Source organism: Pogoniulus pusillus, chromosome 13 (assembly GCF_015220805.1).
Source record: "Pogoniulus pusillus isolate bPogPus1 chromosome 13, bPogPus1.pri, whole genome shotgun sequence".
Classification (NCBI taxonomy): Eukaryota; Metazoa; Chordata; class Aves; order Piciformes; family Lybiidae; genus Pogoniulus; species Pogoniulus pusillus.
The window spans coordinates 12231393-12255073 of NC_087276.1; the positions used below are offsets into that span (position 1 = coordinate 12231393).

A 23681-nucleotide genomic window follows, 5' to 3' on the forward strand; every position below is an offset into this window, starting at 1 on the left:
GCTTTTCTTGTTAGAGTGACTTTTCTTAAAACACTTTGCATTTCTCATTGCATCATTAGAAGTTTCTATTTCCCCTGCAACACGGAGAGCCTTAGAACTTGGCACTTCACTAGATTCCTCTGCTAAGGTGCTTCAAAGCCATGAAAATTCAGATGTTATTTCCTTGCTGTTGGATTCCACCTTTATCTCTGACTGCAATATTTTTGTTTGGCATTGGTCATGGTTGTGCCCTTATGTACTCGTTACGCCATAAGGCTGAACTTGCGGGACTGATTTGGACAAGGGCTTCCACTTTATCTCCTCATAGTATCTTGCAATTGACTCTTACAATAGCAGGTTTTTACCCTCTTGCTCCCTCCTCTCAAGAGTTTGCAATCACTGCTCTCTCAGGTGTACATCTTCTGCAGCAGCATCTCAAAAATTCAAGCCTCTCATATGACTATGTAGTTAATTGTTTAAAGCTTCAGGGCCCCAAATCCGGAATCTCAGAGTGTTAGGGGCTGAAGAGGACCTTGAAAGATCATCCAGTCCAACTGCCCTGCCAGAGCAGGGTCACCTATACCAGATAATGCTGAAACACATCCAGGCAGGTCTTGAATGTCTCCAGAGAGGAAGACTCCAGAATGTTGTTTCATTCTGGGCAGTTACCCATGGATTGTGGAATATTTAGCTGGTGGCTTGAAGACAGTTTTGGGTTTTTTTTAATAAAAGCTCTTGCATCTAGGTGGCTGATAGAGATTATCAGATTAGACAGCTTTAAGCATGTTCTGTTCAAGTATTTTACACAATGGTGAGTAGAGAGAAGACGTTCAGGCCGATATGGGTGAACAGGCCCATGGCAGGGATGTTGGAGTAGATGATCTCTAAGGTCTCTTCCAACCTAAGACATTCTGTGATGACACAAAAGCAGCAGGAAAGCAAAACTTATAGTTAGAGCTGTCTCTGGTTCCTATTTCTTAGACATTTAAAGTTTTTAAATTCTGGAAGCCCAGTTTGGAGCAGCTTGTTGGTGTGATATCGGGTAATTTCTCTGGGCTCTCCGTTTTTTTTCTGTTAAGATATGTCAATAAATCATGGTTTGTTTGGTGTTTTTTTTTTTCCATATACAGTTCTCTAAAGATTAGTCAGACTTATTCTGTGTCAAGTGTAGTGTGTCACTTTTAATATGAGTTAAGACCTGAGGTGAAAAGAGAGCTTTTTTAAAAAATTTAATTTTAAAAATATTGTTTTTTACTTAGTTAATCCTCTAAATCCCCTAGCTACACTATGTGGTAACTAGTCTGTTTTCTCTGTTATTATCAGTTTCCAAAGTTTGACTTAATGCTGGTATACAGTGAGCTCATTGTCATGGGCAGTCAAAGCTGGCTGGACAGCAGGAGGTGTTCTATAAAAAAGTTCCTTTACAGATGTGGTGAAGATTTTGGGTGGGGTATCATGATGCACAAAGGTTTGCATTTAAGAGGAGAGAGTGGATTTTTGTGGGAAAGTAACTAATGCTTTAGCTCAGAGGAAGTACTTTAGATTTAATGAGCACCTTTTTGTCACATTTATCATACATGCTGTATACTTAAACAATTGAAATAGAAATTGAGCCTGTGGAAAACAAACACTAGCTGAACATCATAGATTGATTTTAGCTTAAAGATTTAGGTGGTTTAGAATTGAAAATGGGTATGAATGTCTATTTAGTGCCATGAATTCATGTCTTACCTCATTTAAACTGTTTAGGTATGACTAAATCCCATTTATTTGATGGTTTTCATAAGTTTGGTGTTCTTTGTGCCATAATTATTTATGCCCATGCATAACTGCACCACTGGGGAAACAAGTAGTGAAGCTGGAAACTGCAAGAGTCATCTGGGAGATGACTTAAGCTATGGGTTTATCATAATAGTTGGATACGCTCGCTAGAATGATCAGTAGTGATTGGAAGCTACACTTTAGAAATGAGATCTGCACTTCCTAATGATCCCTCTGAGATGAGCAGTTTTGATTAACTGATGTTCTGAATATTCAGGAAGGTATTAGTATATCATTTTACATGTGCTTGATGTATTTAAGGTTGGCTTTGTTGATATGATGCTAGTCACAACACTTCTGAAAAAAACTGATGTCTGAGACCTGGGTTCAGTATCTTGCAGAAGAGGATATCTTTATGTGTATCTGCAGAAGAGTCCCCTTTGCACTGTCTGTTTTGCATCATTTTGTTCACTGAAGGTGAAGAAAAGGAATCTCCTGGTTTATTACAGTGAGGAGCTCTCTCAAATGTCTTAGAGTTAATTCTTTCACAAATTGCTTGAGAGCTTGCAGGTGTCTGAAAATGATGTCATGGGACTACTACATTTGCGGCTTCTGCTTCTAAAGATGATGACTTAGCAGCCATCATTCCTCTGCTGTAGCTTCATTTCTTGCCTGTATGAGCTTTTCAGCTGTAAACTTCAGGGACAGTCAGAACTGCTTGTCTCATGGAAAATTAAACTGCTGTCCAGTATGAACATCTGAATCAGTCTGTCTAGATGAAGTTGTTCCTATTGCAACCATAGCTGCCTGTGCACTCAGGAGCCAGCTGTAGGCTGTTTCTGTGCAGTTCATCTGGTAGGAGGTTCTCATGTTCATGTGTATAACCAACACCAGAATGGTTGTCTCTAGGTGTGGGACCTGTACTGGTACTGGGCACAGACACCAGGCTTCAGTGTTTAGTAGACTGGTTCCAGCACTGGAGTCTTAATAGCGTAAGAGTGCGTGTTGGGGTAGAAACTCTGTACCCAACAGCAGAATTAAAAGGGAAACTGTAGTGAATTGCTGTCAATTGCCAACTGTGTGTGGAGGGTCTCCTGGCTGTTTCTGAAGAGGTGTGATTCATAGCTTCATCGGATTCATACCCACAAGATTAGGAATTCTCTTGTGTGGGAGTGTGCAGAATAACCTTGGGAGGAACTGCAGAGGTTTTTAATTTCTGTTTCTTATGAGGAATGTTAATAAGAGTAAAAGGAGTTGCAATCACAACAGCAATTATGACTGCTGGTTTTCTTAGAAACTTATGATCAGTAAAGTGCCCTGCTGTTATGTAGGACAAGCTATGGGTTGTGAAATAACAATGAATTCCCTTTTAGCATTGTCTGTCCAGGTCAGCACTGATGTGCATTGGATTTCAGCATCCATGAATGTTAGTCTGCCATGTCATTAATGTTTGGGATTATTTTTAGGTTTTTTTTTAGCTGAGTAAACTTAGTTTGTGCAGGTACTATAGACAACAAAGGCCCAGGAGACAGAATTTCAGCTCTTGCAATCTTGTGTCTCACTAAAGAAGTAAATCTTCCTTGGCAGAGCGTCATGACTGTATTAAATGTTGATGCTCAGAGTTTGTTGCTGATGAATATAATTTTGTCCTAAGATCATGAATGCAGTGCTGCAGACTTTGCAGTGTGCTGTTTGGTGCACTGACAGAGTTACTGAGTAGTGATGGTGCTGAATGATGCCTGAAGGTACAGGGAGTCTGTTGAGAAGGGGTTAATTAACTGAATATACATCCCTGCTTGCTCAGTTGCTGGGATGTTTGCCAGCTGAGGGCATGGATCTGAGAGGGAAAAAATTACACCCCAGTGTAAATTGCCAGAACCATGAATCTAAGCAGAATTCTCTTTCCATAAGCCTACCAGACCTGGGATGTACATGATTCTCTGGTATCATTTCAATGTTTCCTACCACACCCTTGGCTGCACAGTCTCTTCTTAAAGGTTCTTTTAAAAACAGGCAAAGGGCACATAACATTTTGCTTTGGAGATGGGATGACAGACTGTATGAAGACAGCTGCAGGCATTTTGAATTGGGTTTATTCTGCAAACTGTTTTGGTGTGGACCACCCTAGATCTCTGGTTTTCCTTTGCCCTAGGTGGCAATTAATATTGTGATAAGAAGGAGAAAGCCTCATTGCAAGGGAAGGTTGCAGAGGACTAGGCAAGAGAGAGGATGAAGGAAATGTCTTCTGGTAGCTGGGACTGAGACTTTTCTTGGGGTGAAGAAGAGAGAGAGGAGGTGGTTAGTGCTGGTGCTTATAAGGAGAGGAGAGCTGTTTGAATCAGGCTGCACAGTGGAGTTATACATACATATGTGATGAAGGGAATGATAGGGTCAAGGAGAAAAGGAATGAAATTGCTTAAAATTAAATGAATAAGTTCTTGGACTGCTGAACAAGTGCTTTTCTTCTGTTCTCCTCATCCTTTCTTCATTCAGATCTATTACAGCTCATGCCTTCAGTGTTTCTCCCCCAGCTCCATGAGTGCTTCTTCTCCTCAGTGCCCCTCTTCCCATGAGAGGAGGGAGAGCAGCTTGCTGCTGCAGGAGGAGAGCATCTGTGAATAATTTCTAGTCATGTTCCATTCTGAAAAATCAATACAGCTGGGAAAATTCAGTCTGAGGCAGTATGCTTGTTTTCATCTACAGCTCACATGAAACCTAAAATTTATGTGCATATTTCCCACAGAGACTTCCATCTGCTATCTTAGAATGAGTTCTCATATGTATAAATAAACTTAATTTACATCTGAGAGAACATAAACAATTAGGTATAGGCTCAATTACCTATAGACTCTGTAGGCATCTCAAGGGCTGGTTTCTGCATGAATATGATGAACTGTCCAAGAATTAGCACTTAGAGTAACTCTTGTGATCAAGGATCAGTTTAGATCAAGCATTTCCCTTTAGCAATATGCTTTTCAGCTTTCATAGAACTGTTTTATTTCAACTAAAGTGGCTAAAAGAAAAGAGACTTGAAAAGCAAAACTTTTTTAAGTGACTTCTGGGATACCTTGATACTATACATGGCTACCCAAAGCTTCCAGAAGAGGAAAAAATGCAGCTTTGTAGTCAACTATAGTTAAAACCAAAGGTTACACTTTGAGTGTAAATTATTATTGGTGTTTCCTAAGTATCTCATTGAAAGATTTATTGCTGTCACATTTCTAGACCAGAAGACAAACAGAGCAAGACCAAATCAATCCAAATGAGCTGTTTATGAAATTAATCATTGGAGAGGTTTTATCTTGCAGCTTAAATTAGGAATGATGCTTTAAAGAACATCTAAGTAACTGTTGCTTTTGCTGAGAGATCTTCCTTGTCTAGGACCTTGATTGTTAGACTTTGTCTGTCCACAACAGTATGTAACTAACTCTTCCATTGCTATAGTTGTGTTCTTTATGTATAATTTCGATTGCAAGTGAAGAGGATCCATAGCTTTAAAGGACTGACTATATAACTTCTAAGGAAACTGTTGAGTTTTACAAACTCCAAACCAGTATCACACGTTCTGCATGAAACATCACTTCCCTTCAGGTATCTTCATTCTACTAAGAGCTTTCCTGCAGTTTCCTGAAAGGTTCTCCTCGTGTTGTTCTTTCAAAGAACAGTTACTTGTGACCAATAGCCAGAAGCCCATGATACTTACCTAGCATGTGGGAAAATGAATTGGGAGCTAACTCTACTTGAGTTTCAGAAATGGGCATCAACTCCAAGCTGAGAGCAGGGGTGGGTAGAGATCGCTCTAGTGCTAAACACTCACTGACCACCAAGTTGGAGCCTTCCTGGAAAGAAAAAGACTTGTGTAGTGGATGAAAGTACTTGTCTAGGACCAAGGAGGAAATGAATCTTGGTAGGACAGAAAAAGCATGTCTAATTCCAGGAGCTCCACCTGAGCTAAAGAAACAGCAATAGAAAGGCTTCAATAAATCATCTTTCCTGATGAACTGTCTTACTGGGCTCATTTCACAATCAGATATATTTTCCTTGTCACTGAAGAGTTGTGCAGTAGTAGTCCTCAAAGCCTCATCTGTTCCATTTGGACTTCTTAAAGTCTTGTCTAGTAAAAAAGACAAAAAACCCACAACCCAAAATGTGTTCTTCTCTATGGTACTTTTAACAACAGTGGGTAGTATTTTATCAAGTAAAGTCATGGTAAAAGCAAGACCCTGTTTTGCTTACTAATCTGACTTCAGCTATGCTTGAAAATCTTGTAACTGTATCAGCTCTAATCAGGTAATATCCCCGAAGGCTATACCCACACACACCCCTCTGGATTAGAAACTAGTGAATTTTGAAAATTTACTAGGATTGAGAAATAATGGCCCATTTTGCATGAGAGAACATGCAATGAAAATTAATGTGCAGTGAATTTGTCGGAAAGCATTAATAAGGAAAGAGTATGTATGTTGGGAAACAACTAAACCTGCACTGATGAAGGAAGTTCACTGTACTGTGAGATCACCTGCCAAATATGCTTATGCAAACAAAATGTCCACTGTAGAGAAACATTTCATGTCATAGCCTTGACCTTGAGTCGTCTTTTAGATCTCATTCTTTTGTGAAAATTACTTCTGAGTTTTATAAAGATGGTTGGCTTTGCAATCTTTGTTGAGAGCTAATGGAGAAGCAAAGGTCCCTTCCCAATAACATCACTGAACGTGTAGGGTCCTGTTGTATAATGAGTGATCTAGATTAAAGTTGCTGACATAAAAATAAATACACCCAGTGAGAAAATCCCCACAGTTCTCTTACTGGTTCTTCTCACACTTCTGTAATGTATTTTACACCTTCTTGAACAGATGAGTTTGAGCTTTCTCATAGTGTTTTCTTTACTCTATAAAGAAGTGTGAAGTAGCTTCTGCAGAGAAATATGCCGGAGTCAGTAGAGGTTCTCTGACATGTTCTCACAGTCTTCTGAATTTCATGGCTCTACAGTATGACCTCCCATCTGATGCCTATTTTAATAAATAAAAGCTACACATTTAAATTCCAGTAATGGTTACTTGTAGATTAAATAAATGAGGAACTGTGTAAGGTACAAGTGTTATTTAAACATCCATCAAAATCTCCACCCAGTCCTGCCTACTTTCCTGATGTAGATAGGAAAAAATCCCAGCAGACTACTTGCCTTGATTCTGTTACATCAGCTGTTGAATCCATGGCTGTTCTGATTATTTGTTCCTCAAACCCCTGCAGTTTGTAAGATTTTGCAGTACAACATGGTGAAAATGGCCAGGGAACTCTGTCCATTACCTAAATGACATTTTAAATTAATTCCAAAATCTTGGATACAAAATTAGCCAGATAGGAAATGGCTGCAAACATGTCATAAACTTTAAAAGAAAATTATTTTAATAGCATTTTTTATTCTTTTCTGTTCAAAAATAGGGAAGTAAGCCACTTCATTCTTCTGCGACCACAAAATCCCATTGTGATGATTTGGGTGTTACTTGCCCCCCCCCCCCCCGGAAATCACCCAGACTAGACTCAGCCAGCTCTGGAAATTGAATGAAGCTTGTATTTACAGCTTAGCATAACATACAAGCAGATATTGACACTATATACAGCTATTTACAGAAATATACAAGTTAAAAGGTAATACAGAAACACAACTCCCCTCCCAGAAACCTGAGTCCTCAGGAGGGGCTCCCAACCACCCTTCCACCTTCTCCCATCCCTCTCTACCTTACCCCAGATGTTGCCTTGTGCCCAAGGAAGAATGGAGGGTCGGCCAGGGGGAGTTAGGAAGCATGTGGATTAATCAGGTTAGGTTAGAGAGAAATGCAGCTCAAAATCCAGGCAGTGACTGAATGTCTTATCTATATTTACATCCTTGTTCTTATACATCTCAGCAAGCCTATGAGTGAAGTAGACATCACCACTGTTTCTCTTTCACGGCCTGTAATCTAGTTCTTCTCACCAAAACATTCTAGCTAGCTTCAAACTAGCACACCCATGTTTTTGCTTCAGTGCAAAATTCCAGCATGATCCTTTGAAGACAGCATTGGGCTACTTGTGCAATGGCGAAGGCAAATGAATTGCTGTCAAAGAAAGGCTCTCGTCTTTGTAGCACAGGAACTTATGAAAGTCTATCCAGGAAAGAAGTTTAGATCCTGCCTGTAAATACAAGCTCCTGCCTTTTGCTCTCTGCTTTTAAAAGATACATGGATCAGCCATTAGTCCACTTCTGAGTTCTGAAGATAAAAGAATAATGGTATAATTTTAATGGTGCAAGGAAAATGATTTATCTTCCTATTAGATCTGCTGCTACAGGTAGTTTATTCTATTAGGTCACTTCAGTTACTGCACATAAAGATCTCACTCCTGTCTACAAACCCCACCATTGATACTTAGCAGACTAAACCAACTTCTACAGATGCGGCTAAGTAGAGATGTTTCATTCAGGCTGAAACTTGCTGGATGCTGTGTGTATGGATAGAAATATAGTTAGGAATGTGACAGCTCAATTGTCCCATGATATTCTAAGGAACCTGACTGTACCCAGAGAAACAGCATTATCCAGCCCTTTGATGTTTGCAGTACCAGCCATATTGCTGATAAATACTGTATGAAAAAGGATCTTTTCAGTCTTCGCAAAGTCCTTTTCCTTCTGTTTTGCAACACAGGCTTTTAATCTCTTCTAGTCTTTATTCCCTAGACTGGCTTTATACTTGCCACTTCACGTATCATAACTTAATTCATATTCCCCAAAGAGATGTTGAAGAGTAATAGGTCATTTGATGGACCTAAGTCAGCCTTTGTGCAGTGTCCATGTAGGCAATGCAGCTACTCAAAATGCTGATGTAAATACCTTTCTCTCCTGACCCATTTTACCAGAAACTGTGCATATAATTTCTGCTTTGTATTATGAGTTTAGCTTTTAATTCTGTCACTGTTTAAATGCCAACTATTTCCTTTCAAATCGGAGTCCACAAGCGAAGTTTTTCCAAATCAAATGTCGTGGTAAAGTATATTCCCCCAGAGGCTTGGTACAGTGTGAAAATGTGCGAATAATGGATGCATGTGCAATGCACATCTCCTTACCAGATGGCACTGCTCACATTTATAGTGTGTTGTGTAATCGCTTTAGAGGAGGCTGAACGAATTTGGTTAATTTTAAAATTTCTTTTGTAAATGTTAAAGGATTTTTCCTGTGCTGTCTGAGGTTATTCTCATCTCCAGTTTTGCCACAGCAACCTGAATTATAAGAAAAGTCAGCATTATATGTGTCCAGTGGTAGGAGAAGGAACAATGGCTGAACACTAGGACACAGGATATTCCACCTCAACACAAGGACTCATTTCTTTATGATGAGGGTGATGGAGTATTGGGGCAGTCTGTCCAGAGAGGCTGTGGAGTCTCTTTTGCTGGAGACTTTTAAAACCCACTTGCATGTGTTCCTGTTCCTATACTCACTAGAGCACCTAGGGACCTGCTCTAGGAGGACCTGCTTTAGCAGGGAGTTTGGGCTCTGATTTCTGGATGTCCCTTCTGATCCCTAACATTGTGTGATACCAGTTGAGGAGCAGCCAGCTTCTGAGAGTTGAAGCACTAGTTTAGCTGTAGATTTTTCACATATCAGTAAAACAAGGCTTTTTGCTTGTAGAGCTGCAATTCACTTAAGACAATGCATTTGTATAAGGAATTATGTTGGTTGGTTATTATCAGAAAGCTTGGTGAGCTTCTTTTGGTTCCTGCTTCCCTTATAATTCTATTAGGACACCTAATGAGTGTCCAAATGTCCTTGCATACCAGTAGTTGTTAGAGTTCAGTTGTTTATCTACTTGTAGTGTGCATATTTCCCAGTAAGTCAGAAAGTGCTGTGGAAACTGAGTGATGTTAAGGCTGCCTTAGGATGGTAACTTAATGAAATGGACTCCTTTAAACGTGCTTAGCAAATTTAGAACAATTTTTGCTTTTCTTAATGTTATGTACATGTGAAGAAAACCAGTAAAGCTGTCTGAGGAAAAGATGCTTGCAGAAGTACTGGTTGAGTCATTCTCTACAAGCAGATGCCTTCTCTGCTGAAAATGAAGGCTGTTTATAAGATACGAATTTTTAGAGCTCGGAATTATCAGGCTTCTGCCAAACTTGACCTTGGACAGAATTCTGTGTACAACTAGCAATCTATTTGCAAATGTATCTGTGCAGGATTCTCTCAAGGGCAGGTTACTTTGGATGAAGAATACAGAAAATCTGACAGGCTTAAGCTGCAAGCAAAAAGGTTCATGCCTTTAATTTTCTCTGCATCTCTATCTGCTGTCTTCTAGTGGAGCAGAACAGAACTAGATCTTATTTCAACCCGTGTTTGTGTCCATCTCTCACAATTCAGTACTGATTTTTGACAAAGGTTTTCCTAAAAATCATGAAGTCGTTTCTTTGGACAAAAGTTCTTTGCTTTTTACTTATGTTTCACCTTTTTCTGTGGAGTTTTAAAGATTTCAGCATTCTGTTCAGTGCATCTTCCTGTCCTTAGACTTGTAATTCATTTTGGTTTTCCTTCTCTGTAAATTCTAGTGTCATTGCCACCACTTGTCTGTGATTGAGTCAGAACTGAGATAATCTATTTAAAACTCAAATAGAAGATTATAATGTTTAATATTAGATAGTGTCCATCTGGTTTGAAATCTAAATATAATAGCACTGCATAGTGCTAGACAATTCTGCCTGCTGCTGAATGTTCAGAGAAGCTGACAGCATCTCTTCAGTTTTCCTCTTCAGATAAGAAAGGAATGTTTTGGTTGGTCTGGTACGAAACCAATGCACAACACCCATGAGCTTGTTTCTGAATGGGCCGTGACTTACAGTCAAAAAATGTCTTTGCAACTTTAGGTCTTTTACATTTCAACCTTACTAGTTTTTTACCAAGAATTTTCTCTTCCTGTTCAAAAACTCTGTTGGGTTTCCATCTCAAGAACTTAAGACAAAATCCCTCTCCTAAATTAGGCAGATGTTACACTAAAGGTTGCTTGGTGCATAGTATTTCTTTTAAAAGGCTGCTCTATGGTAGCCCCTTTATTTTCATGGTTAGACAGCTTTGTTTTTGAACCTAAATTTATTCAGGGCTACCTCATGTACACTGTGACTGTGTAAGCAGCACTCTTGAATTTAGACAGCCCTTACACTTTTCTAAGGCTCCTCTTCCGTCCCATTCACACACTAGGCGATAAGGTTTTAGTCTTCAGTTTTTGCTAGGCTAAACCACCTTGTGCAACTGGTTGTTGATTTACCTTGTTTTTCCTGTAACCTTTTTCTACACTTGTGCAGTATCTTTCCTGAATGTGGGAAATAAGAATGTACAAAACAATCTCAGATGGTTGTTCACCAGTGCTTTGTCAACCAGCACTAATGTTTCTGTAGCTGTGCTGCAGACACTAACTGATGCATCCTGAGATGAACTTTTCTATCTCAGGACCATATTACATCATGATGAGTGATTAATACAATTCATGCCAGGTTATACACCTGGGGGGATAAAGTGGCATGATATTTCAGTGATACGAATGTGAAGTACCTTAATACTCTTTACCTTATCTATAAAGACATACAGTATCTATTTCTGCAGTAAATGTTGTTTACCAGTAGCTTTTTTTTACCACTCTAAAAGCATGGTTTTTCAAGGTTGGTGTTGAATGCACAGCTCTTCTTTCAAGTCAACATATTCTACAAGAAAATGTTCACTACAAGAGGCTCTGATTTATTTTGTTTGCAGGGAGCAAAGCAGGAACCTAGTTCTTCTTTAGATTGTCCTCCTTTTCCTTTACATTTACAACACAACTCCCATCCTTAATTTGGAAAACACAAGATAACACTTTTCAGTGCATTTAGAGTGGCATGCAGAAAACTCTGTTTAAAGTAAAAACACCTTGTTTTCCTTAATTAAAATACTGTAACTTCATGATAGCTTCAAGGTTCTAGCTGGACAGGTAGAACAAGATGGTGATTTAAAAGCTCTAATGGTTGAAGAGTAATGAAAGTTTATCTGTTTCTCATAACAGCTTCTGAGAAATTTCTTGGAAATACTTTTCCACAAGGTCTGTGGGCTTGTGGCAGGGGGATTGGTCAAGGTGATAGAATCAGCAGTAGTGTTTCTGTCCTCCCTTTTCTAAGACTTCATATTATCAAAATAACCCCAGTTAAGGTATATAAAAAAGAATGGACCATTTAATTCATTGCAGAAATAATGGTCTGCTTTTTAAAGTGATCTAAAAATAATCTAAACTTTATCAGTTTTAGTATGCTTATCAAGAGTGTGCACTTGAAAGTGGAATGTAATTGATTAAAGAGGAATCATGCTGACCACTATGATCCTAAAATATAGACATAAAAGTGACAGCTATCACTGAAAGAAACAACATATGAAGTACAATAAAATCACAGTGATGACAGCCCTGATTAAAACCATGGCATTGTTGCAACTTAGGACTTTTTAACACAAGAATTTCTTCCTCTGTATGAGAAATTAAGATTTAAGGTCAAATAATAAAAAATTATAGAACAGTGTAAGGATTACAAAGAAGAATTAATAAAAACGTGGATATAGCTGCTGTGGTAAGCTCACACTCATATTATGGTACAGACTAGATCTGTGAAATTAAGTAGCCATTAACACCAAATTAACCTTTACATTGCTAAGTATCTCTTTTGGTCAAACTCTGTAACTGGCAGTCAAAATGCTACTAATGAATGTTTACCAAGAATGGGCATATCTAGCATGGAGCAGTTCTGCAAGGGCCAAGAGCAGCTCTCCTTGATCTTTCCTGCACTGTGCCAGTCTCCTAACAACTGAAATTGTACCTGCCATTCAATTTGTCTGTATTTTGGTAATCGCACAGCTTGCTGAACTTTGTTCTGAATCTGTAATTAGCTATTTCTGAGTAGAAAAATGAGCTACTATTTGTAATGGACTAAATTTGGATCTTCCAGGAGTCAGTAAGTCAGTCTGTATTTTAGCCTCATTTATAACTTCATGGAAGACTGATCTTTGCTTTGTACTTCATGGCCCATTGTGCTCCCATAAGGTTAAATGTAGCCTGCTTTGTATAACTGGTTTATAGATCTAAACCACATTTGCTTTTCTAATGGTTAACTTCTAACTTTCAGACATACTCCTTCCTGTACTTACAGCATATGGGTTTCAGACTAAAAGGTTCACAATTAATTATATTGAATGCAATAAATCTAGCAATCAAACCATGCAAAATATGATTGATGTGTGGGCAATGTAGCCAGACTGTCTAGAATACAAAGTGATTTAGAGAGAAGAGCAGGACCTTGGAGGGGAAAGACTGTGCTATAGCTTTGATTTAAGCTTTCAGATGCAAAAATTATATTTTCACTTTCCCCTTCCTTTTCAGTAGAGGGATGAGCTAGTGTGTTTAGAGCAAATACTTGACAGCTGCACAAGAAGAGTAGGTTACATGCATTAGTTCTATTAGTAACAGTATCATGCCGGATTTTTATATGGCTCTGGATATTTGTCATAATTTATACCTAAGTTGCAGATACTGAGAAGGATAATTGCTGAAATGTTTTTTCTCTTGTGAGAGTATGATACTGTTCTCCCCAGTTCAGGAGAGACAGAGACCTGATCCAAAGAGTCCAGTAGAGAGCCATGAGAATGGCTTGGGGACTTGAGCATCTCCCCTATGAAGACAGACTGAGACCTCTGGGACTGTTTAGTCTGGAGAAGAGAACACTGAGAGGAGATCTGATCAAAGTGTACAAATATCTGAGGGGTGAGTGTCAAGTGGATGGGAACAATCTCTTTTTGCGGGTCAGCAGCAATAAGACAAGGAGCAACAGCTACAAACTGGAACACAGAAGGTTTCACCTCAACATGAGGGCAAATTTCTTTCCAGTGAGGGTGACAGAGCCTTGGAACAGGCTGCTCAGAGAGGTTGTGGAGCTTCTTTCTTTGGAGACTTTCCGAACCCACCTGGATGCATTACTGTGCAAACTACTCTAGGGGATCCTGCCTTGGCAGGGGCATTGGACTCGATGACCTCTGGAGTTCTCTTTCAACCTCTAATATTTTGTGATTCTGTGATTTGTGATACTGCTAATTTTGCACTTTCTCTGCTCAAGATTTTACATAGAGTTGTTAAGGTTGGAAAAGACTTTTAAGATCATCAAGATCTGTATAACATAACTGAGTTTTGTCCTTTAGAATATTACAAAATGCCTTTGTTAATACAAAGGTAGTGTAGTCTAATCTAGCAGCAATAAACATTGAAGTCACAAGGAAAATCATGTCCTAAGAAAGTGACAGTTTCATGGAGAAGTAGTTCACCAATTCAGAAACTTGAAGTTGTGCACTGTTTTGATGAGCTCTTGTTCACAACTCAAAGGATATCTTGAAGTAGTAGAAGAAAGAGCTTGGCACCATTTGTTCTTTCTTCTAGACAGTGCAGGTGACAATATAGGTTACATCTGTTTGTATGGACACGTGATACTGACTAGTGATGACTCTTTCAAGTCTGGCATATGTGTCAAAGCAAAGTGGTGAAGTACTGAACAAGGCCAAACCATTTAAGGACCTTAGTATAACCTGGAATAAGTCCTGGAATATTTTGTTTCTTGGCCTGTGATAGATCTGCTGTGCAGGTCTGCACCTCAGTCAGCATTACCAAAGTGTAAGAGAGATCCAAAAATAGAACAGTGGAAAATCAGTCTCTCTACAAGGCTACATGCAAAGTGATTTTGATCGAGAAGCAACTAGATCAGCTATGATGAATGAGGGCAAGGTTGGGGAGGGGACAGTGCAAGTCATGTTGCTTACAGTGTGAGGGGGCAGGTGGTTGTGACAAGCTTCTCCCCTTCCTCTGCTGCAGGCCAATGTGTGTCTGTTGGCTCTCATCTGCCTACTGAATGTTAGGCATGCTGTAGTCCCTAGCCCAGTGCCAAACCTCCTGAAAGGGGACTGGGATGAGGGCACAACCAAATGTTGCTGGAAAGTGTGGATGTAAAGAATATATACACATATGCACTCACAGTTAAGAAGGCATATCCTGATGACATGACACTGAGAAATGTGACTGTTTCCTTTGGAACTTCCTGCTATGTACCACCAGCTTTACAGAGGGAATATCCAAGTCAACCTGAGGCAGAGAAATCAAGAGTCATGAGTTTCTGGCTCAGTGGAGCATATTTCACTTCTTCCCCAAGAGGAAGTGTAGAACATTTCCTTATAATTCAGGTGTGTAAACGAGAAGCACTCTGGATGCATTACATCTGTCCTCTCATGGCTGCAGCTTACTTACAGAAGCATTTTTTCTTCAATGGTAGTATTTATCCCATGATCAATGTTAGTATTAAAGTATTTTGGTGGTTCTGATTCATTTGAAGCTGGCTTAAATATCAAATAAGAAGTTTAGGTTATAGCATGTTCATTTACAGAGTTGCACACATTGCGGGACCAGGGCGATCACTGTAGAAAAGATATTTGTGGAAGAGAATATCTCATCTATGGATGAATGAACCTTCTTTAGAGCTCTGCACTGCTCAGTTAATGAAAATACCTGATTTATTTGATAACAAAATACTGTTGCTTTATAAAAATCCTTTAAAGTGTATCAATTGTGAGTTTTGATTCAAGTTAGTATGACAGCACTGTCCTACCCTTTTATTCATTAGATACTTTGAGGAAATGTCTTCTGACACATACACCTCAGAACAAATGTATTTTACTGTATTATTGACAGTCAAACAGCCCTGTATAAATCAATGTTTTCTGCAGTTCAGCTGTTAGCCTAATTTGCCCTAATAAGGTGCCCATGGGCTGAGACTGCTGTGCAGAGTCCTGATAATTCCTCATTCTGTTCTCTCAAAATGGCTTTGATAAGTTCTTTCACTATTTTGATACCACTGCATCCTTAACCACAGAGCATATGTGGAGACGTGCAGGAGTATTTGAAGGGTTTGCTGGATCACTAAACAAAATCACAGAACAGTAGAGGCTGGAGGAAACCTCTGGTCATTTGGTTCAACCTCACCCTGATCCAGCAGGGGCACCTAAAGCAGGTTGTCCAGGACTGTGTCCAGGCTTTTGGTTATCCCAAGGATGGAGACTCCACAAACTCTCTGAGAGACCTGTGCCAGTGCTCAGTCATCCTCACAGTGGAAAAAGTGTTTCCAGATGTTCAGAGGGAACCTTCTGTGTTTCAGTATGTGCCCATCTCCACTGTCCCTGTCTCTGGGTGTCACTGAAGGAAGCCTGGCTCCATTTTATTTGCACTCTCACTTCAGGTGTTTATATGCATTAATAATAAATGATTGGAAAGAGAAGTGGAAGGGCAGAGACATCTGGCTACTGCCGTCATATCACTTGGCAGCTAATACAGATTCGGTGTTAGAAAGTCTTCTGCGTTTCTGCGATATAAACATTGCCTGCCTTAAGGTCTCTCTCATTTTATCTTAGTATCTGATACGTAAATGTGGCAACATTTTCCTTAGATTTTAATGTAAGAATTGAAGGTATTTTGTTTTCACCGTTCTGTTTACATTGATATTACGATACAGCGATCAAGTGTTAGAGCTGCCCTAGTTTTCTTGTCGGAGTGTTTTCAGGGATGATGTGCTTTCAGTGAGAGACAGCAAAACAAAGCGAGGACTGAAATATGGTGAGTGCTGCAAAGCTATTTACATAAAGGAAAAAATCATACAACTGAGTGCAATAATAACCAAGGAATGAATCCCCTGTGCCTGGAAGAAGACATCTGCATTCACTTGCTAATGTTGCCTGAACCAAGTCTTTCTTCTCTTTGTCTTTCAGGCAAAATATTTGTTTGAAAGTGGTTTTATAGACAGCAGGAATGTAAATACAGTGAAGTGCAGGTGACTTTGAATAAGAATCTTATAAGTCCTGGGGATATTTGCTTATTTAGATATTTACTTTTGGAGATTTTTATATATTTTCCATTTGAATTTTGGAGAACCTTAAACAGGGTGGAAGCCCTTTCTAGAACTCAGTATGCAATATAGAAATTTAGATGTGACTGTTTTATACAATGGTATAGACTGGGTCTCAATTGCATATCCTGTGCCAAAAAGTGAAGAACTGGAATGGCACAGGGGATAAGTTTCTAGCTTAAATGTTTATGCTCTAGAGCATGAAATTAAAAAGGCTGGGAAAAATATTTTGCTGATAACTCAATCTGAGTATTTGTTTTAGTGGTAATCTTGCAAGTGCCTGAAAATAAAATTTCTGGGCAATGCTGATATAATCGCTAAGAAAAAGTAATATAGTAACAGCTTTTTAAAAATAGCTTGGATCATCGAATTCCACTCTGACCAACTCACTCCAGCAGGCTCTGCAGGATATTTCTGGTAAAGACAGTCTGCATAAATGTGAATATTTATTAATAGGAACATTAAAGAAAATGCTGCTTCCTTTATTTGACTCTGTAAGGACTTTCAGGATGGTAAAAAATTATCCTATTGTAGCTTCTAATCTTTCCTCCCTGCTCCCTGTCTTCATGTGCAAGATGGTGTATCATGGAGTCACAGAATGACTTAGCTTGGAAGGGATCTTAGAGATTGTCTGCTTCAATCTCTATACCATGGGCAGGGATGCCTCTCAAATAGACTCAGCTGCTCAAGGCCTCATCCAACCTGGCCTTGAACACCTTCAGGGAGAAGGCATCCACAGCCTCCCATGGCAGCTTATTCCAGAGTCCTACTGGACTTGTTCTGAAGAACTTCTTTCTAAGATCCAGTCTAAACTTGCTCTTCCTTGGCTTAAAATCATTCCCACTTATCCCATTGCTAGGTACCCTTATGAAAAGTCTCTCTCCAGCCTTCCTATAGAAGCCCTTTCAGGTAATGGAAGACAGCTCTAAGGTCCCCCCAGAGCCTTTTCTGTAGGCTGAGCAACTCCAGCTCCCTCAGCCTATCCTCATAGCAGAGGTGTTCTGTCCCTTGTATCATCTTTGTGGCCCTCCTCTGGACTCGCTCAAACGGTTCTGTGCCCTTCTTGTGATGGAGACACCAGAAATGGGCACAGTGTTCAAGGTGGGGTGTGACAAAAGCAGAGTGAAGGGAAAGAACTGGCTCTCTTGATCTGCTGGCCACTTGATGCAGCCTAGGATGCAATGCCTTCTGGGCTGCATGAGAATGTTGATGTTTCTTAAACTGTAGGAATCTGTGGGTTCTGGATATAACTAACACTTAATAATTTGGAATATGTAAATAATCCAAATCCCAAACAAAACTCTGTATTTTGAAAGAAGAGCACAGTATAATTGATACTTGGTGACTGAAGTGTATATGAGTGTTATTGATTAGTGAAAGACCAAGAAAACCTAATAATCTACTGTGAGACTAATGCAGGGTTCTAAAGGTTTATTATTAATTATTGTTTTACTATGATTCCAGTTAAACCAACAGTGAAGGATTTATATTCATTTCACTATTTACTATAGAAATGCTTTTTCTTCATTTTGTTGGTGAATATACTGCTTGAAATAATTTTTCTCTGGTTAGCCAGGACTGTTTTTCTTGACGGAAGGATGTGGTTTTATGTGGTTATTCAGAGACACTCCATTCCCTTCTCAAGTGTAGTACATTGAAGCACACAGAGATCTGAAAAGCAGTTAATTGAATTTTAGTTCGCCCTTAGCTTTTTTATTAACTGCAGAGGTATAAATGTGTTTCTTTAATATATTCTTCATAATTCAATTTCTTTAGCCATTTAAGTAATTTTCTCTTCTTAAAGTGTGCTTTTGTCTACCACATCTACCACTAAGTTTTGAAATGGCAGATGGTTTTGCAAGTGAAACTTTAGCAGTGCATCACAGAGATTGTCTTGATTTGTGCCATGTCTATAAAAGTGGCACCAAATGATAATGGCTTGGTGCCTTCTTCTGTAGCTAGTTCAAAAATAGAAAAATGTTTAAACAAGACCTTTTCTCTCATTAATATTCAGATAATTTCATTTTTAGACATGTTCATTGATAGTTTTCTGATGGGCCACCATTCATAATGGCTTACAATTTGCAAAGGGCCTAGGGTAATGTTCAGTCATGGGCTGTCGTGGCACTATTCCTCTCTGAAGAACCAAAAGAAGTCTCTAAGGAGTGAAAAGGAGGGAGCAGAATTGTTTTTATCTCAAGTCATGCAAGATAGTGGTTAGCCATCACCACCTCTAGATAAGCTTTCTTTGTAAGACCTTTGCTACTTCCTGGGTTGGCTTTTTTTCCGTATTGCCTCTATTCCCTCCACCTTTGTCCCTCATGCTTCTGAGTCTCCACTATAGTTTGATTTCAAAGTAATCATGAATCAAAAGCTTAGCATTCAACTAGCAGAGAAATACAGGAGATGTTGAAGACTGAAGGGTTTTGCACTTCTTTAACCTGGCCCAGAATTTGGTGATACAATTTTCATATTTGAAGAGTGAACAGTAGGAGCAGACATGTCCTCATATTGCTCTGGATCTGTTGTCTGTCTGGGCAGTAGAGGTGGATGATTAAGCCTCAGCCACAGCAGTAACTTGTGGCTCTCTGCTGCCTGTCAATATGCAATATGGAAATGTTTTGATGGTACTTAGGAACAGGACATAGCAATAAAATTTGCTTTCCACTGTGGTTTACTGCTGTCTCTTGAGCAGCATATGCTAGTGCTTTGCTTGTTTGCTTCATCACTGCCTGTGCTGTATGAACAGGTTGTCACAGGTAAATCTGCAGATGCTTTGCTTAGTTTGGATCCAATTTATCTAATCTGTAGGTTCCCCATGACTTCCTGCCTCTCCCCCTAATATTGCTGTGTGATACACAGCAATATTAGGGCCAGATGAAAACACTGTACAGCTCATTTTTTACTAAATTACCCCAAACATATAATTATAGCTATTAGTAAATCTCTGTATTTCAGTATTCTCCAAAACATACTTTTCTCATGCAGGTTAGGTAAAAAGTCCACAGAGGTTAGTAGCTAGACAGTTAGACAAGTCATTTACTTCACAAATCTTTTTATGTGACCACGATGGACTTTACTGTATGCAATAAAGCATCTTGGCTGGGCAAAAGATGTTTAACAAAACTGTTGTTTGGAGTTCACAACTGGAGAAGAACAACTCTTTGCTTTGCAGTTTTTCTAGATACCTCTTTGCAATGTACTCATCCATTTTAGTAGTGAGAGAATTCAGAAACACTGTTAGAGAGCACTCCAGATGCTACCAAAAATGCCTTTCCAGTAGATAGCCTTGTTCCAGGGATATCGTTACTTCTCTACTTCATAGTCTGTGATCTAAAGGTTGTCTTTTGTTTGTGGGTTAATTTTGTGTTTGCATGTTTTGTTGTTGAGTTTTGGACATAGATTAGCCAATCAGAATGGCATTCTGCCAAGCTTGACCATATCAGGTGAAGTCATAGGCTTGCTTTACCCAAATCTGGGGAAAACATAGGCCTTGCACAAGGCAGGCACAAGCTAAGTGTGTGTGTACCTTCTTCACCACAGGAAGCAAAACAAGTCTGGGCAAGACAGAGTCCTCAGATCCAGTGACTTCAGGTTCTTTGTCCTCTTTCCCATGGTTGCTTCTCCCCATAGCAGAAGGAGGGAAAGCAGAAAAACATACCTAGGCAAGTCAGGACATGTATAAGCTTATTTTTGCCTATTTAGGTCTACCATGGCACTGGTTTATTGCTCTTAATTCTTTTGAACCAAATCTGTTAGCTGTGAGTATTGTGCTGGACTTGTTAAGTGGGCAATTATGGCATGCTTCTTGGGTAACTGAAAGATTTGTAAGTATTGCAGATGTTACTTGGGTGGAAAACTGGTGACCTTCTCTCCTATCTGTATGTTCATCAGCATACTACAAAAGGATTTCAGAGTTTTTTGCTGAAGCAGATTCTTACAAACGCTTAGCACTTCTTGTGTGTCTTTTCAAGAGATGGTAGGGAGGGGGCAATTATCTTCTGACGCATATTTACATAGGTGCTAGCTCTTGCTGCATGTATGCTAGTATATATTAGCTTTTGTTTTATAGACTGACAATCTGAAATAGAAGTGACTGGCAAAGAGAAGTGTCTTAAGGGACTTGGGTAGCCCTTCTGTTAAGTAGCTTGCTCAAAACCCAAGAACTCGAGCTTCGACACAGCTCCAAGCGAGTCTCCATGAAAGCTCCTTTCAGCACTCTCTCACACTGGTCTATTCCTAACAGTATGAACCAATGTCACACAGTTCTGCTCTATCAGCTGACCCTGAGTGCAGGCAACCAGAGAGGCAGACGAAGGGGAATAGGTTGCAAAACTCTAATGGTGCATACAGAAACCTTGTAGGTGGAGGATAAATTATACTGATTTATTTTCTAATACAGTTTGGAAATATCCTTGTTCAGGTTCTGCTTCTGACAGATTAACTTATCTCTGTAATAATGATTTTCTCATTCTCTTCTATTCTTTGCCTCTTTTCTAGTGCTTGCCATTGTTTCTCTTTCTCTTTTCTTTAAAGAGAAAAGTCACAGATTTTAATAATTTTCCTCTGACCTTTCCAGCTCAACTCTTGAGAAACTCTGTATGTTGATGTGCTTATTCAACCACATCTCTAAACAGCCTTATGCCTTAGAAGAAATATATTGTCTAATTACATCTATGTGCCATAGGCAATTGAGGGTATTTATTTGGGTGCATAATTGGCCAAAATATTTTTGCAAACATCCTTTATCTCTTGTGCTATCCTCCACTAGAACAAGGAAAAGAAGAAATTTCAATGTCAGTAAGTGAATGTCATTAAAACAATACAATCCCTTTCATTTATGAAATATTTAACTCAGTTAAGTGTCTGCTTTTATAGCAAAGCATGTCATGCCATACTGCTTGTAGTACATATACAAGCCACATTGAGTTTTCTTGCCACAAAATGTATGAACAAAATCTTTTCAAAGTATCTTTTTGTTTCCCTATAATGCGGAGACATCTGAGCTCTACACAAAATTCAAGTGCATGCAGCCAAGTAATGCAGATATACAAGGATGCAGGGATCATGTAAAACTTTTGGAAATGTTGAAATAAAGACTATGCTTAAGCTGGAGTTAATTAAATTAATTCCATGAATAGCAGGAGAACAATGAATTATCCTGAACCAACTTTTACAGCATCTAGAATGCCAAGTAATATTTATCAACAGGAAGATCAGTTTCCTACCAGATGCACTGTAAATGTTGGTGCAGCAAGCCCCACTGTGAATCCTGCAGCTGGGAAGGCAGAGTTAGCCTGAAAATCTTCCAAGTAATTAGGAGATCCAGTATTAGTAAAATTATATATGCTAAATAAAAGCTTTTGACACCATCTACCACAAGCGGGTCATGGCGAAGATGGCAGCTCGTGGCTTGGACAGATTCACTCTGATATGGGTCAAGAACTGGCTGGAGGGCTGGGCTGGAGAGTGGTGGTGAATGGTGCCACATCCAGTTGGCAGCCAGTCACCAGTGGAGTCCCCTGGGAAACAGTGCTGGGGCTGGCCCTGTTCAATATTTTTCCTGATGATCTGGATGAGGGGGTTGAGTCCAGCAGCAGTAAGTTTGCAGATGACACCAAGCTAGGAGCAGGTGTTGATCTGCTGGAGGGTAGGAGAGGCCTGCAGAGGGACCTTGACAGGCTGGATGGGTGGGCAGAGGCCAATAGGATGAGATTTAACAAGGCCAAGTGCAGGGTTCTACACTTTGGCCACAACAACCCCAAGCAGCACTACAGGCTGGGGACTGAGTGGCTGGAAAGCAGCCAGGAGGAAAGGGACCTGAGGGTACTGATAGACAGTAGGCTGAAGATGAGCCAGCAGTGTGCCCAGGTGGCCAGGAGATCCAATGGCATCCTGGCCTGTATCAGGAACAGTGTGGCCAGCAGGACAAGGGAGGTTATTCTTCCCCTGTACTCAGCACCGGTGAGGCCACACCTTGAGTACTGTGTCCAGTTCTGGGCCACTCAATTCAAGAGAGATGTTGAGGTGCTGGAAGGTGTCCAAAGAAGGGCCATGAAGCTGGTGAGAGGCCTGGAGCACAGATCCTATGAGGAGAGGCTGAGGGAGCTGGGGTTGTTTAGCCTGTAGAAGAGGAGGCTCAGGGGTGACCTCATTGCTGTCTACAACTACCTGAAGGGAGGTCGTAGCCAGGTGGGGTTGGTCCCTTCTCCCAGGCAACCAGCAACAGAACAAGGGGACACAGTCTCAAGTTGAGCTAGGGGAAGTATAGGCTGGATGTTAGGAGGAAGTTCTTCACAGAGAGAGCGATTGGCATTGGAATAGGCTGCCCAGGGAGGTGGAGTCACCGTCCCTGGAGGTGTTAAAAAAAAAAAGACTGGATGAGACACAATGGTGCCACGATCTAGTTGATTGGTCAGGGCTGGGTGCTAGGTTGGACTGGATGATCTTGGAGGTCTCTTCCAACCTGGCTGATTCTGAGACTGTTTCTATCCAGACTAGTAAATCCTTCTTTTTCATAGGAAATACTGTATTTTTGCTTTTCTCACATCAAACACTGTTTCCATCACAGTTCCTAGTCATAGGGGAATGAATATCTTCCTGTAGTTCAGTTGGAGGTGGAGTGCTGTGTGTTTTGTAACTCTTAAGAATGATTTCCACACTCAGATATAGGGCAAGAAATGGTATAAATATAAATCAGAAACTAGACGTCTGTTTTTTATCTGCTGTGTATGTCCACATATAGCACAAACCCCTGGAGTGTGATACTGTGTCGGGGTACGGAGGCTGGCGAGAGGCGAGATCGGGGTACTGACGACTCGAGACAGCAGCTTCTAGGCATCTGTGCATCAGTACATCAGTACAACTTTATTAGGGTAGTGCAGTGTCTTATATAGTGCTCAGAGGAGGTGTTTCCAGCCAGCCTGGGGCTGGCAGAAGTGGACAGTACAGATTGGCCCCAAGTTATGTGTAAG

General features: G+C 40.0%; 1 protein-coding gene across 6 annotated transcripts in view; it reads left to right on the plus strand.

The window, feature by feature from the left end:
* Window positions 1–23681, plus strand: part of GRIN2A (glutamate ionotropic receptor NMDA type subunit 2A) — a 228794-nt gene that overhangs the window by 58290 nt on the left and 146823 nt on the right. The window lies entirely within an intron of this gene.